The 14,667-nt window shown below is 48.0% G+C and overlaps 1 protein-coding gene across 4 annotated transcripts in view; it reads right to left on the bottom strand.

Annotated features, from left to right (window-relative positions):
• The window catches only part of GAS7 (growth arrest specific 7), a 299,071-nt gene that overhangs the window by 196,455 nt on the left and 87,949 nt on the right, over nucleotides 1-14,667 (bottom strand). The window contains exon 1 of one of the 4 annotated variants that reach the window (XM_030922613.1): nucleotides 13,923-14,082. The exons of 2 other annotated variants lie outside the window; for them this stretch is intronic. The gene's annotated coding sequence lies outside the window, so the exon portion shown is untranslated. Of the gene's footprint in view, nucleotides 1-13,567; nucleotides 13,714-13,922; nucleotides 14,083-14,667 lie in introns of those variants that run through there. One more of the 4 variants, XM_030922608.1, reaches the window with a different exon arrangement.

Genomic DNA, 14,667 nt, shown 5'->3' with positions numbered 1-14,667 from the left:
TGCTCCCAAATTCATTCATGTTGAGGCTGTTGAGGCATTTGTTAGTTCCTTGCCACATGCGTCTCTCCCTAGGACAGCTCACCTCAGAGCCAACCAGCAAGCAGGCAAGAGAAAACAAGCACGGCGGAAGCCATTTCGTTACCTGCTCTGAATGACATTCCATCATGTCTATTGTTAGAAGCAAGTCACTGCGTCCCACCCACACTCAAGGGGAAGGGGTTACACAAGAGTGACCAGGAGGCAGGGAGCACAGAAAGCCATCTTAGAGGCCACCTAACACATCTCTAGAACGGGCTGTACCTACAGCCACACGCCTGTGGTCATTCATTCATGAAGGCCAACAAATCCCTGCACCCCACACATTGTTACTGTCACTCAGCTGGTTTAACTTGGGCTGCTACCACTTAAAATCCAGGGTCCATCAGACTTTACCACAATCCTTGTTATAGTCATGGCTGACTCTTTCAGGCACTCTCTCTCATTGGTTAAAGGAAGCATTAGCCCCTGACTTCTATCACTGTTCCCACCATGGGTTTTGGCAAATGGATGCCAGGACCCATCTAAGTTGGCTTCTCAGTTTTTCACGCTCTTTGTGCTTCTGCCTTTGTTCCTGGTCAGGCTACCTGGTACATGGGGCCCTGCCCTCTGACTGCCTTCTTTGAAATTTTCTAAGGGGCCTGGGACCAGCAGAGACAGGCAGAACCATCTAAGCAACTCCCTCCCCATATAGAGCCCGTGCCTCAGGTAAACCAGACATCTCAAGGAGCTCTGAATGGTGGGCCTATAGGGTCACTGTTTAGCTCAAAGATTGTGGTATTATATTAATAAATTTTTTTTCAAGGAACAAAACCAGATCTAAGCTGACTGAGTTTTGAAAGCTGACTGAAAGAATCTGATGAATCTAGAAGGAAGAGAAGAAAGAGTGCCTGTTAAAAAAGAAAAAAAAAAAAAAAGGATCTTCCCCATTGTTGACCACTGAAATTCAGCCTTCTAATTTAGAGGGGAGCACAAGGTGACCCCTGAATTATGCTACACCAATTCAGCTTAAATTAAGGGTAATTTGTACAAAGAGTCCGGAATTTTCAAGGAGAAGTAATTCCTACTGTCCCAGCCATGAAAATCGGAGTTCCCAGCATAGTAGTCTAATCTCTTAGTCGGCTATCTGATGTGGTATTTCTTTGGTGGGACTATGCAAGATTGAGCAGCACTCTAGGCCTCCGCATGCCGATTTTGAGTGACCCACATTGCTTATACAGACAAGGGCCCACACGTTCTAGCGGCAGCCCTGCCTCCACACTACCTTGGCTACCTACACCAATGGTCATCCCCGACCTGGTATTTTAAATCCAGACTTCTCAAGCCTGGATGAAGAGCCGAATTACCAGAGGAGATTTTGAAGAGTAGGGTACCCAGGACACACCCTATACCCATTAATTCACAACCTCCATCAAAATCAAAATACCCAGGCCCTGTATTTTGTTTTGGTTTGGTTTCTGGGTTTTTATGTTCCCCAGATCATTCCAACATTGACAAGACCCATTTTAATGGCAGAGCCACAAATCTCAAACAGGCACTCAACTCTTGCTTACTCGGCCCCAAATATAAGTTCAGTGGGCAAGGAATGAGGCGTATCCTGGACACGTTTTAGGAAACTGTGTCTCTTCCTAAACTTCCTGTTGAAGAAAGGCTATGGAATCTTGATCCTCAGAGCAGGAGGCAGGGAGGAACCAGCAGCATTCCTGTCGCCTAGAAGCTTGTTAGAAATGCAAAATCTGCATTTTAACAAATCCTGACCGGATGTAGTGGCTCACACCTATAATCCCAGCATTTTGGGAGGCTGAGATGGGCAGACTGCTTAGAGGCCAGGAGTTCGAGACCGGCCTGGGCAGCACGGCAAAACCCCTCCTCCACAAAAAAATTCGCCAGGGATGGTGGTGCACACTTGTGTTCCTAGCTACTCAGGAGGCTGAGGTGGGAGAATCACCTGAGCCCCGGGAGTAGAGGCCACAGTGAGAGCTGTGACTGTAACACTGCACTCCAGTCTGGGTGACAGGGTGAGACTGTCTCGAACAAACCAACCAACCCCCAGGTGGTTGGTTTGCACATTCAAATCTGAGAAGCACAGTTCATGCCATCTAGCAACCCTACTCTAGTTGCCCAGTGAGATTGTTTTCCATTTTCCAAAACGACGATTTCATTTCTCAGATGATGGAAAATGTTTTGAATCACACTTCACTTAGAAAGATAAGAGCAATCCGGCCAGGCGCAATGGCTCCTGTCTGTAATCCCAGCACCTTGGGAGGCCGAGGTGGGTGGATCACCTAAGGTCAGGAGTTCAAGACCAGCCTGGCCAACATAGTGAAACCCCATCTCTACCACAACTACAAAAATTAGCTGGGTGTGGTGGCACATGCCTGTAATCCCAGCTACTAGGGAGGCTGAGGCAGGAGAATTGCTTGAACCCAGGAGGCGGGGGTTACAGTGAGCCAAGATCGCACCATTGCACTCAAGCCGGGGTGACAGAGCAAGACTGCATCTCAAAAAATCTCAAAAAAAAAAAAAAAAAAAAGATAGGATCAACCCAATAGTAGCTGCTCATCAACCCACAACCCAAATCCATCCTAGCCATATCAGAGCCCACGCTTGCAGCCTTCCCTCCCACAACAGTAACTCCTCCTACCAAACGCAACCTACCTGCTTTCTACCTGTCAGCACATAACACCTATCTTTAAATTTAAAAAATTAGAGATAAATATATCCTTTGACCCCAGTTCTCCAGTCCTTTATTCACTTCCTTCTCCTAACAGCAAAAACTTTCACCAAAAATGTTGCCTGTAGTCACGGCTTTGAATCTCTTACCTCTAATTCCCTCCTTCCCACTCCACTGAGCCTACTCTCCTCAGTGTCACCAATGACCTCCATGTTGTCACCAAATCCAAGGGTACCGGTCTCTCTTCTAGAGTCCTTGGCCAGCCAGCAACATTCAGCGTCCCCTGTTTCCAGAAACCATGACTGCCCTGGGCTCCTGTGACATCTCCCAGCTTCTCTCAAGTAGTCACCTTTCTGGATCATTCTCTGTGTGTTCTCAAATGTCACAGTGCCCAGAGCTCACTCCTGCCCCTCTTTCCCTTTTTTTTTTTTTTTTTGAGATGGAGTCTCGCTCTGTCGCCCAGGCTGGAGTGCAGTGGCACGATCTCCACTCACTGCAAGCTCCGCCTCCCAGGTTCACGCCATTCTCCTACCTCAGCCTTCCGTGTAGCTGGGTCTACAGGCGCCCGCCACCACGCCCGGCTAATTTTTGTATTTTTAGTAGAGACGGGGTTTCCCCGTGTTAGCCAGGATAGTCTCGATCTCCTGTCCTCGTGATCCGCCCGTCTCGGCCTCCCAAAAGTGCTGGGATTACAGGCGTGAGCCACCGTGCCCGGCCACCCCTCCTCTTTTTTATCTATTCACTTCCTGTAATGGCCTGACCCTGTTCCATAGCTTCAGACTTTCTCTATTCCCAGTGACTCTAAATGCGTATCTCTAGCCCTGACCTGTCCCAGCTCTCCAGACCCATGGCCACCTGGCTACCTACCATCCCTACGCTGATGCTCAGGAGGAATCTAACGAACGTAACAACTCATTTTCTTCACTTCCAAAAACAAAACTAGACCTGCTCTCCATACCCCATTTTAGTAAACGGTACCACCATCCATCCATCCTGTTGCTTACTCCCCAACATCTAGGATTCTAAACTCCACACACCTTCCACATCCAATTCCTCTCACCTGTCAGTTCTACCTCTAAAACATCCTGATCCATCCACATTTTCCTTCTCCACTGCTGCTATGCTGTTCCCTATATTATTATGAGGATCTCCTTGTTCCACTTTTCATCCCCTCCAATTCATTCTCACATTGCAGCCAGAGGGAACTTATAAAACATTCATCAAATATGTCAACCTTGTAACTAAAATCATCCCAAGGCTTTGCGCTACTCCTAGAAAAAAAAAAAAAAAAAACCAAACCATTTACCCTAATTCATAAAGCAATAAAGTTTGTCTCTGACTACCTCACCTTACACCGTTTTCTGCTCTTCCCCTCCAGCCACCCTGACCTTCTAGCTCTGTGCTGTCCAATGCAGGAGACTCTGACCACATACGGCTACTTAAAGTTAAAATTAAATTCATTCAAACTCAAATAGAATGCAAACGTGCCATGCGTATTCCTACCCTGATGCCGCTGGTAAGGCCTCTCCCTCTGCTTGCAGCACCTGCCCTGCTTTTAGGGGGAAGCCCCACCTTCTCTTGCCTTCCAGGTGTGGCTCAGGTGGTGACTCCTCCACAAACACTGGCCCCTCCTCTGATCTCCAGCACCTGCCTGCAGCCCAGATTTGACTCTTATTCAAACTCAAATAAAATGCAGTTCCTCAGTCTCCCTAGCCATCCTGCAAGTGCTCAGAGGTCCCACGTGACTAGTGGCTCCCATGTTAGATGGCACAGGCCTAGAACATCCGCGTCCCTGAAGAAAGTTCTATTGGAATGTGCTGTTCTAGTGTTCCCAGGATGAGGCTGGTCTGATCTTGCGTCACACCTTTGCACTTGCTGTCACCTCTGCCTGGAATGCCCTTCCCCTTCCCCTCCCCATGGCCAGCTGCTTCTTGTCATCCAGACAACAGTGTAAGCGTCACTGCTCCAGAGAGGCCTTCCCTAAGCTCCCAAAGAAGCCACCCACTTCCTCCCAATCACACCAACCCGTGTAACTCTGCAGAGCATGTACCACTAGCTCATGCCTTTCTTGTTTGTGTCTGTAGGCTTATTCCCTGACTCTACCCCACCTCTCCACCCCAAAGTATACTCGTGAGATCAGGGACCTGGGTAGTCTTACTCACCACTGCTTTCCAGTTCCTCATCCTGCACCTGCCCGATGACTCTGCTCAAAAAGTGTTAGTGGATTGCCAGACCATGTCATGTTCATATTTCCTCCTCTCGAACCTTTCATAACCATCACCTTTTCATCAACGTCCCTGCACCACCCAGGCAGGGCTTTTATCCACTCCTCCTGGGCAGTACTATAAACAGAATCCTACCTCTGCCCTCCAGCCAACCCTGCAAACGTTAGCAGGTTACTCCTGCTAACATGTCTCTTGTCAGATCAACTCCCTGTTCCTCCACCTTCTGGTCCCAAATGGCCTCCACATCCCCAAACGTGCCATGAGTATTCCTACCTCGGTGCTGCTGGTAAGGCCTCTCCCTCTGCTTGGAGCACCTGCCCTGCTTGTCAGGGGAGGCCACGCCTTCTCTTGCCTTCCAGGTGTGGCTCAGGTGGCAGCTCCTCCGCAGACACCGGCCCCTCCTCTGATCTTCTCCAGCACCTGTCTGCAGCCCAGCTGTGGCTCTTACTCAAGAAGGCTCACGTCCCACGTGCAGGCACACAGATCATCCCCCAGACCACGTCTAAAATTCAACAGTCGCAAACTTTGCCGAGGATCAGAATCACCGGGAGGGCTAATGAAGAACAGAGGCCCAGGCTCATGGAAGCAGGATAAAGTCTGAGTCTCTGCACTTTTTCCACCTTCTTTAGGAGATTTGAGATTTGCATCTTTAGAGCATCAGACCTTCAACATGAATAGCTCAACCTCTTTGCATCCTCCCTCCCACCCACACACCCCTCCTAGCCTCTAAAGATCAATTACCCAATTCCACCGACTCAGAACACCTGGGGAGTGACTTGACTAGGCGAATAATCTCCCCTCACACAAGCCTGCTCTTCTTCAATTACTAAAAGGTACCCGCTGTGGTAGGCTTGAAAGTGCTCCCTCCCAAAATATTAGCATCTTAATCACCAGAACCTGTGAACATTACCTTATCTGGCAAAAGGGACTCTACAGGGCATGACTGAGTTAAGGATTTTGAGGTGGGGAGTTATCCTAGATTATCTGGGTAGGTTCTAAATGCAATCACAAGAGTCTAAGAGGAAGACAAGGTCAAAGAAGAAAGAGGCTGATATCCCCCCACTGGGCTGTAAGGTGGTTCTCCTGCCCAGCCCCCCCACCCCCAACCACTGGACTGTGGTAAGGCGGTTCCTTACACCAAGCTGGAAACAGGCACCAAGGAAGGAATTCAAGAGGATGAAAAATGGAAGGAACAGATTCTCCTTGGAGCTTCCAGAAGGACCAGCCCTGCCGACACCTTTTCAGCCTTGTAAGACTTATTTCAGACTTTGGATCCTTAAAACTATGAGTAAATGAATATGTTTTAAGTCACTCCATTTGTGGCATTCGTTACAGCAGCAATGGGAAACTAACACACTTCCTCTTACATAACCCTACAAGGTGAAGTTCTACATGTCTGTCTTGCTGAGCCTCCATTAACCTTTATAGGAATGGCCCCAGGTTCAAGAGGCCAAAGATGAGACACAGAGCCAGCCAATGAGACACAGGGTTTTACTAGTGGGAAATTTACATACAGAGTGGTCCAGTGGTGGCAGGCTGGGAAGAAGTAGCTGATATACAGTCCAGTGAGGGGGCTGGGCAGGAGAACCACCTTACACACAGTCCAGTGCGGGGCTGGGCAGGGGAACCACCTTACACAGTCCAGTGGTGGCAGGCTGGGCAGGAACTACCTTACACACAGTCCAGTAGGAGACGTGGTAGGGGAACTGCCTTACACACAGTCCAGTGGGGGCTATACAGGAGAACTGCCTTACACACAGTCTAGTGGGGGGCTGGGCAGGAGAATCACTTTACCACTGTCCAGTGGAGGGCTTGGCAGGGGAACCACACGGCCCAGTGTAGCCAGCTAGGCAGGAGAACTGCAAGCACTTGCCTAAAGCATGCAGTTTATAGAGCATTTTCACTTTGCACCCTCTCCCTAACAACCTCCACCTGGCCACCTTCATTTAACCCAAAACAAAGGGCCTTGGTCCTCCATATGGCCTGTGTTCCACTGGATGGGCCAAGGGCTCAGATGTTCCTCATAGATAAGGAATGACTCTCTGAGTTGGCCACTCCCTGATTCTTTTTTTTTTTTTTTTTTTTTTTTTTTTTGAGACAGAGTCTCGCTCTGTCGCCCGGGCTGGAGTGCAGTGGCCAGATCTCAGCTCATTGCAAACTCCGCCTCCCGGGTTCACGCCATTCTCCTGCCTCAGCCTCCCGAGTAGCTGGGACTACAGGCGCCTGCCACCTCACCCAGCTAGCTTTTTGTATTTTTTAGTAGAGACGGGGTTTCACCGTGTTAGCCAGGATAGTCTCGATCTCCTGACCTCATGATCTGCCCGTCTCGGCCTCCCAAAGTGCTGGGATTACAGGCTTGAGCCACCGCGCCCGACCTACTCCCTGATTCTTTAGCATGGAAATCCGCACACATATTCTGGTGCATCTACCGTACAGGGTCATTCTCAGGGTATGCTTAACTTATTGCTGTCAAGTGCGTCTACCATGCAGTATGATTTTCTATTTAACGCATGCTCCAGTGAGCATTTTCTTTGAGCATCATATAGGTCCCGAAAAAGTTTCAGATTCTGGAGGATTTGTATTTGTATTTAGCTCAGATATTTAAAAATGGCACTGCAGAGTAACCAGATAGCATGATGTCCATATAAAAACAGACACGTAGACCAATGGAACAGAACAGAGAATCCAGAAATAAATCCATGTATTTACAGCCGAGTTTCAACAAAAGCACCAAGAATACACATTGAGGAAAGGACAATCTCTTCTATCGATGGTATTGAGGAAACTGGATATCCATATGCAGAGGAACAAAACTGGACCCCTAGCTCTCACCACATACAAAAATCAACTCAAGATGGATTAAAGATTTACACATAAGACTCGAAACTGTACAACTACTAGAAAGAACACTTCAGGACATTGGTCTAGGCAAAGATTTTACAGTTAAGACCTCAAAAGCACAGACAACAGAACCAAAAATAGACAAATGGGACCATATTAAACTAAAAAGCTTCTTCAAAGCAAAGGAAACAATCAACAAAGTGAAGAGATCATCTACTGAATGGGACAGAATATTTGAAAACTATTTATCTGATGAGGGACTAATAGCCAGAATATACAAGGAACTCAACAGTTAAAAAAAAAAAAAAAAAAAAAAAAAAGCCCATTAAAAAGTAGGCAAAGGGCATGAATAGACATTCTCAAAAGAATAGACATTCTCAAAAGAAGACATACAAATGGCCAACAGGTATGTAAAAAAATACGCAACATCACTAATCACCAGGGAAAGTCAAATCAAAACCACAGTGAGCTATCATCTTACCCCAGTTAGAATGGCTATCATTGAAAAGATAAAAAATAGCCAGGTGCGGTGGCTCACGCCTGTAATCCCAGCACTTTGGGAGGCCGAGGCGGGCGGATCACGAGGTCAGGAGATCGAGACCATCCTGGCTAACATGGTGAAACCCCGTCTCTACTAAAACTACAAAAAATTACCCGGGTGCAGTGGCAGGCGCCTGTAGTCCCAGCTACACAGGAGGCTGAGGCAGGAGAATGGTGTGAACCTGGGAGGCAGAGCTTGCAGTGAGCCAAGATTGTGCCACTGCACTCCAGCCTAGGCGACAGAGCAAGACTCCGTCTCAAAAAAAAAAAAAAAGATAAAAAATAACAGATACTGCCAAGGATGAGGAAAAATGGGATCTCTTGTACACTACTGGTGGGAATGCAAACTGGTACAGCCACTGTGGAAACTAGTATAGAGATTTCTCAAAAAAACTAAAAATAGAACTACCATACCGTCCAGTAATCCCACTGCTGGGTATTTATCCAAACAAAAAGAAATCAGGATATCGAAAGACATCAGGCCGGGCAAAGTAGTTCACGTCTGTAATTCCAGCACTTTGGGAGGCCAAGGCAGATGAATCACCTGAGATCAGGAGTTCAAGACCAGCCTGGCCAACATGGCAAAACTCCGTCTCCACTTAAAAATACAAAAATAGGGCCAGGTGCGGTGGCCCACGCCTGTAATCCCAGCGCTTTGGGAGGCAGAGGTGGGTGGATCACGAGGTCAGGAGTTCAAGACCAGCCTGGCAAACATGGTAAAACCCCCTCTATACTAAAAATGCAAAAATCAGCTGGGCGTGGTGGCAGGCGCTTGTAATCCCAGCTATTCGGGAGGATGAGGCAGGAGAATCAGTTGAACCCGGAAGGCGGAGGTTGCAGTGAGCCAAGATCACGCCATTGCACTCCAGCCTGGACAACAGAGCAAGACTCTGTTTCAAAAAAAAAAAATATCAAAGAGATACCTGCACTCACATGCTTACTGCAGCATGATCCACAATAGCAAAATTATGGAATCAACCTATGTGTCCATCAATGGATAAGGGAATAAAGAAAATGTGGTATATATACACCATGGAATTCTATTCAGCATGAGAAAGAGAAAAATCATGTCATTAGCAGCAACATGAATGGCACTGGAGGTTATTATGTTCAGTGAAATAAGCCAGGCATAGAAAGACAAAGATCCCATGCTCTCACTGAAATGTGGGAGCTAAAAAAGTTGATCTCATGGAGATGAGAGTAGATAGTTAACTAGAGGCTAGGAGGGGTATGTGGGTAAGAGGGGGGATGAAGAGAGGTTGGTTAATGGGTACAATCATACAGTTAGATAGAAGATATAAGTTCTTTTTTTTTTTTTTTTAAGACAGAGTCTTGCTGTGATGCCCAGGCTGGGGTGCAATGGCGCAATCTTGGCTCATGGCAACCTCCGCCTCCCAGGCTCAAGCAATTCTCCTGCCTAAGCCTCAGCCCCCCGAGCAGTTGGGACTACAGGTGCGTGTCACCACGTCCGGCTGATTTCTGTATTTTTAGTAGAGACGGGTTTCACCATATTGGCCAGGCTGGTCTTGAACTCCTGACCTCAAGTGATCCACCCGCCTCAGCCTCCCAAAGTGCTGGGATTACAGGCATAAGTCACTGCACCTGGCCAGAAGATATAAGTTCTAATGTTGGATAGCAGAGCAGAGGGATTATAGTTAGCAACAATATGTCATATATTTTGGAACAGCTAGAAGAGAGGACTTGAAATGTTCCCAACACACAGCAATGACAGATGCTAAGGTGAGGGACATCCCAAATACCCTGACTTATCAATTATTATACATTTTATACATGCAACCAAACATCACATCTACCCCATAGATACGTAAAACATTACGTGTCGATTAAAAAAGAAAAATAACACAAGGTGCTCTACTTAGGGCCAGTTTGCTTTGGTATCCACAATTCATACGTCAGTGCCTGCTGTGTACATCTATGGATATCAAAAGTCCTTAACGGGGCTGGGAGTGGTGGGTGGCACCTGCAATCCTAGCACTTTGGGAGGCTGAGATGGGAGGATCCTTTGAGGTCAGGAGTTCGAGACGAGCCTGGTCAACACAGTGAAACCCCATCTCTACTACAAATACAGAAATGGCCGGGCACAGTGGCTCACACCTGTAATCCCAGCACTTTGGGAGGCCGAGGCGGGCAGATCATGAGGACAGAAGATGGAGACCATCCTGGCCAACACAGCGAAACCCCATCTCTACTAAAAATACAAAATATTAGCTGGGCGTGGTGGCAGGCACCCATAGTCCCAGCTACTCGGGATGCTGAGGCAGGAGAATGGCATGAACCCGGGAGGCAGAGCTTGCAGTGAGCCAAGACTGCGCCACTGCGCTCCAGCCTGGGTGACAGAGCGAGATTCCGTCTCAAAATACACACACACAGAGAGAGAAATATATTCGGGAGGCTGAGGCAAGAGAATCGCTTGAACTCAGGAGGCAGAGGTTGCAGTGAGCCGAGATCGTGCCACTGCACTCTAGCCTGGCGACAGGGCAAGACTCCGTCTCTAAATAAACAAATAAGTCTTTAAGGGAAGCCTATATTCCAAGTTGGAATTGTGACCCTCCTTGGTGGGTCTGGCAGCCTAACCCCAACTGTGTTTCCAATACGGGAAATTCAGGAGTTCCAAAATTAGACCAGGTCATGGAGCCTGGATACCCTGATGAAAAACTGCTGCCGTGTTTTAACTTGAGAAAACCTAGGCCAGATAGACTCTGCTTCTTAGACTCTTATTTTCATGCTAAAAGTGTACAGTTTAGAGCTGTGCTCTCCTGTATGGTAGTCAGTGGGCACATACAGCCCCTCGATATAAATTAATCCAAATGAAAGAACCACTTCCGCAGTCACATCAGCCACATGTTAGTGGCTACTGTATTGGGCATCACAAAGGTAGAACACTGCCAACCTCACAGAGAGGTCTACCGGGCTGTGCTGCCTGAGGGCAGCTCTCCAGCCATTCTTTGCTACAGCTTCACCTCCAGCTCCCTGACTTAGAAAAACTTGGGAGGAGAGAAATGCTGTCACTGCATCGAATTCCACCCTGGATTCATCCTTGAGCAGGTGACCGAAGACACACAGCGAGGGATGCTTTTCAGGGGTATTTGCCCATGTGGGGCTTTTCACTGAAAAGATTCTGTCTTTGGAAAAGTGAGATGCAGAAGACACAGAACACTGGAAAACAAGAGGAAGATTCAGGCAGGAGCAAGGTGGGGCAGATGGAGATGAGAGACAGGAAGGCAGTAGGAAAAGATAATAGGAGTAGCATGTAGAAAATGGAGTCCAGCCGGGTGCGGTGGCTCATGCCTGTAATCTCAGCACTTTCGGAGGCTGAGGCGGGTGGATCACCTGAGGTCAGGAGTTCGAGACCAGCCTGACCAACATGGAGAAACCCTATCTCTACTAAAAATACAAAATGAGCCGGGCATGGTGGCACATGCCTGTAATCCCACCTACTCAGGAAGCTGAAACAGGAGAATCGCTTGAACCTGGGAGGCAGAGGTTGTGGTGAGCTGAGACTGTGCCGGTGCACTCCAGTCTGGGCTGCAAGAGTGAAACTATGTCTCAAACACAAAACAAAAACAAAAACAAACAAACAAAAAAAAACAAAGAAAGAAAAAAGAGAGAGAGAAGGAAGAAAGAAGGGAAGGAAGGAAAGAGAGAGAAAGAGAAAAGAAATGGAACGAAAAGAAAAGAAAAGAAAAGAAAAGAAAAGAAAAGAAAAGAAAAGAAAAGGGAGTCCAGTAGCGTCATCACAAGTAGAAAATTCAAGTGTTACAAAGGATTCTTTCCTTAAGACCTGTGTGTAAAAAAACCTACTGGCCTGCAGAGAGGCTAGACCAAGTCCACTGAATGATCTGCAAGACAGAGGATCCCTTGAGGGTCCACTCCCTATGGCCCAGGGAAGCAGGGAAGGACCCCATCCACTCGCTGCCTGCAGGGGGGCTGCAACTGAGTGGGGGAGCCATGGGAGAGAAATTCAACAGAAAGCAAAGACCAACTTTTCCATGCAGAAATTTTAAAAATCTGAAAGTGCACGATGCTGGCAAGGCTAAGGGAAAGCAGGCACTCCTACTAGTTGCTAGCAGAAGTGCAAGCTAGAACAGTCTTGTTAGAGGCAATCTGGGCCTTTCTATCAAAATTACAAACACATATATTCTTTGCTCCAACCTTTCAACCTCAGAAACATGCCCTTCAGAGACACTCACCCACGTGTGGAATGATGGATATACCAGGCTATCCACAGCAGCAACAGGTAAAGGTAACAGGGAAAGATTAGAAGCAACCTATAGTTCCATTGGTGAAATGAGTGGGGCAGGCATTAAACAGGAGGAGGAAGCTCTTTCTATTGACTAAACTCCAAGGTATGTTATATGATTTAACAAAAGCATCAGTAGCAGCAGCAAGGTACAGAAGTACAGAGGGGACACCTGTGTTCAGAAAAATAATAACTGGGTTAAGGAAAATAAACGGAAACATATTTGGAAATTCCTGGACGACTTCTGGAAGTACCCACAAGAAAGTGATCACTTGTTTGCCTCTGCGGAAGGGGACTGATAGGTTGAGGACAGGAATGGGAAGGAAAATAACTTTTCACTCTACATTTTTCGTACCTTTCAGATATCAGACCTGAGTATATGTTACCTATTCGACAAGTACAAAATTAACAAAGATACACTTTTGGGTATACATATTGAACAAAAATTTTAAACTACACCCCTAAACATACTTCTGTCTCTTTTGTTTCTCAAGATAGGGTCTTGCTATGTTGTCCAGGCTGGAGTGCAGTGGTGTAATCACAGTTCACTGCAGCCTCAACCTCCCAGGCTCAAGTGATCCTCCCACCTCAGCCTCCCGAGTACAGGCACGCACCACCATGCCTGGCTAATCTTGTTTTTTTTTTTCCCCCACTATTTTTTGTAGAGTTGGAGGTCTCCCTACGTTGCCCAGGCTGATCTCAAACTCCTAGGCTCAAGAAATCCTCCTGCCTCAACCTCCTAAAGTGCTAAGATTACAGGCATGAGCCACCACACACTTCTTCATCAATGCTACAGTCTCACTGGGAAGGAAGTCAGTGCCTACCAGGTGAGTGGGCCCAGGTTGCCAGGGCACGCAGCCCTGTGCTCCTAAGAGGCAACAGGCCCCTGGTTGTGTGCTGCCCTGCGATCTGGTTCTTCAGGAGTTCCCAAATACCTGGTCCTCTGCAAATCTGAGCTGTAAACGAATCTTGGAAAGGTACTCCCCTTACCTAAATCCCAGCCTCAGGGTCCTGTTTCTGACTGGGGTGCCACCGCCAAAGGCAGGGTATACGCAGCCACCACTGAGCGATCCTCTGCCTGCTTCTCACTCCAGGGAAGAAAATCAAAGCAGGTCCCATGGCTGCGTCTGATAATCACTATGGACACCATACACCAGCCAGCATCAGGGCTGTGTCCAATTAGCCACCCCCATAACAACGCCATAGCAACAAAGGTAATATTATTGTTCTAAAGAGAAGAGAAAAATCACACACACACACACACACACACACACACACACACACACACACACACATTGTGTTGTGTGATAGCTTTGAAAGCCACAGAGATCACATTTTTCCGCACCCTACAACTTGTGCCTCTCACTTCCCGACACACAGCTTCCTCAATGAGAAGTTCACAGGCTTGGGGCAGTCTCCTCTTCACACCATTCCAAGATGTGTGCCCTTCACAGGAAACGGCATGAGAACGATTCTCTGGCAAGCCAGGAGTCAGGGCTGCCTCCTTACTCTGCCTCTGCGTCCGTGGCAGGGAGGCTGGCAGGGCTGGACCAGCTGCAGACCGACAGGCTGAGGGTCATGCTCGAAGCTGTCCTCTGTCTATCTGGCTGGCTGGCTGCCTCTCTGTGCCAGACCCAAGCTGGCACTGGGGTTTTGATGGTTGCAGCAATGAGCCACACGCTAATCTCCAGACCTAAATGTGGAAAGCATTAACCAAATGAAAAGACATAAATCAGGACGGGGGCTTATGGGATGGAGGAAAACAGCTCTTCTCTGAGTGAGAGCCTGGGCTGTTGCACAAGGGCTGAGTGAGTCACCAGCCAGCGGAGGGAAGGACCGGGACGGAAGGAGGGAGGGGAGCCCCCAGTGGGACTGGCGGGTGCACAGGCGGGGGGAGCGCTGCAAAAACACAGCTGTAGGTTCATAACTAAGCACACTTCATTAGCAGTCTGAAGGAGGGTGGGGGGCAAAGTGTCACCTCCTCCCCAACTCAGGAAGTGTTGCAAAACGTGTCCTCCCCAGAGAAGACGGCAGAAAGAAGTGTTCCTAACTGTTCACCCTTTACAGGCTGCAGCTGTGCCCCAGGGAAG

This window comes from Rhinopithecus roxellana, chromosome 19 (assembly GCF_007565055.1).
Source record: "Rhinopithecus roxellana isolate Shanxi Qingling chromosome 19, ASM756505v1, whole genome shotgun sequence".
NCBI classification, from domain to species: Eukaryota; Metazoa; Chordata; class Mammalia; order Primates; family Cercopithecidae; genus Rhinopithecus; species Rhinopithecus roxellana.
This window is presented reverse-complemented; position numbering and strand designations above follow the sequence as displayed.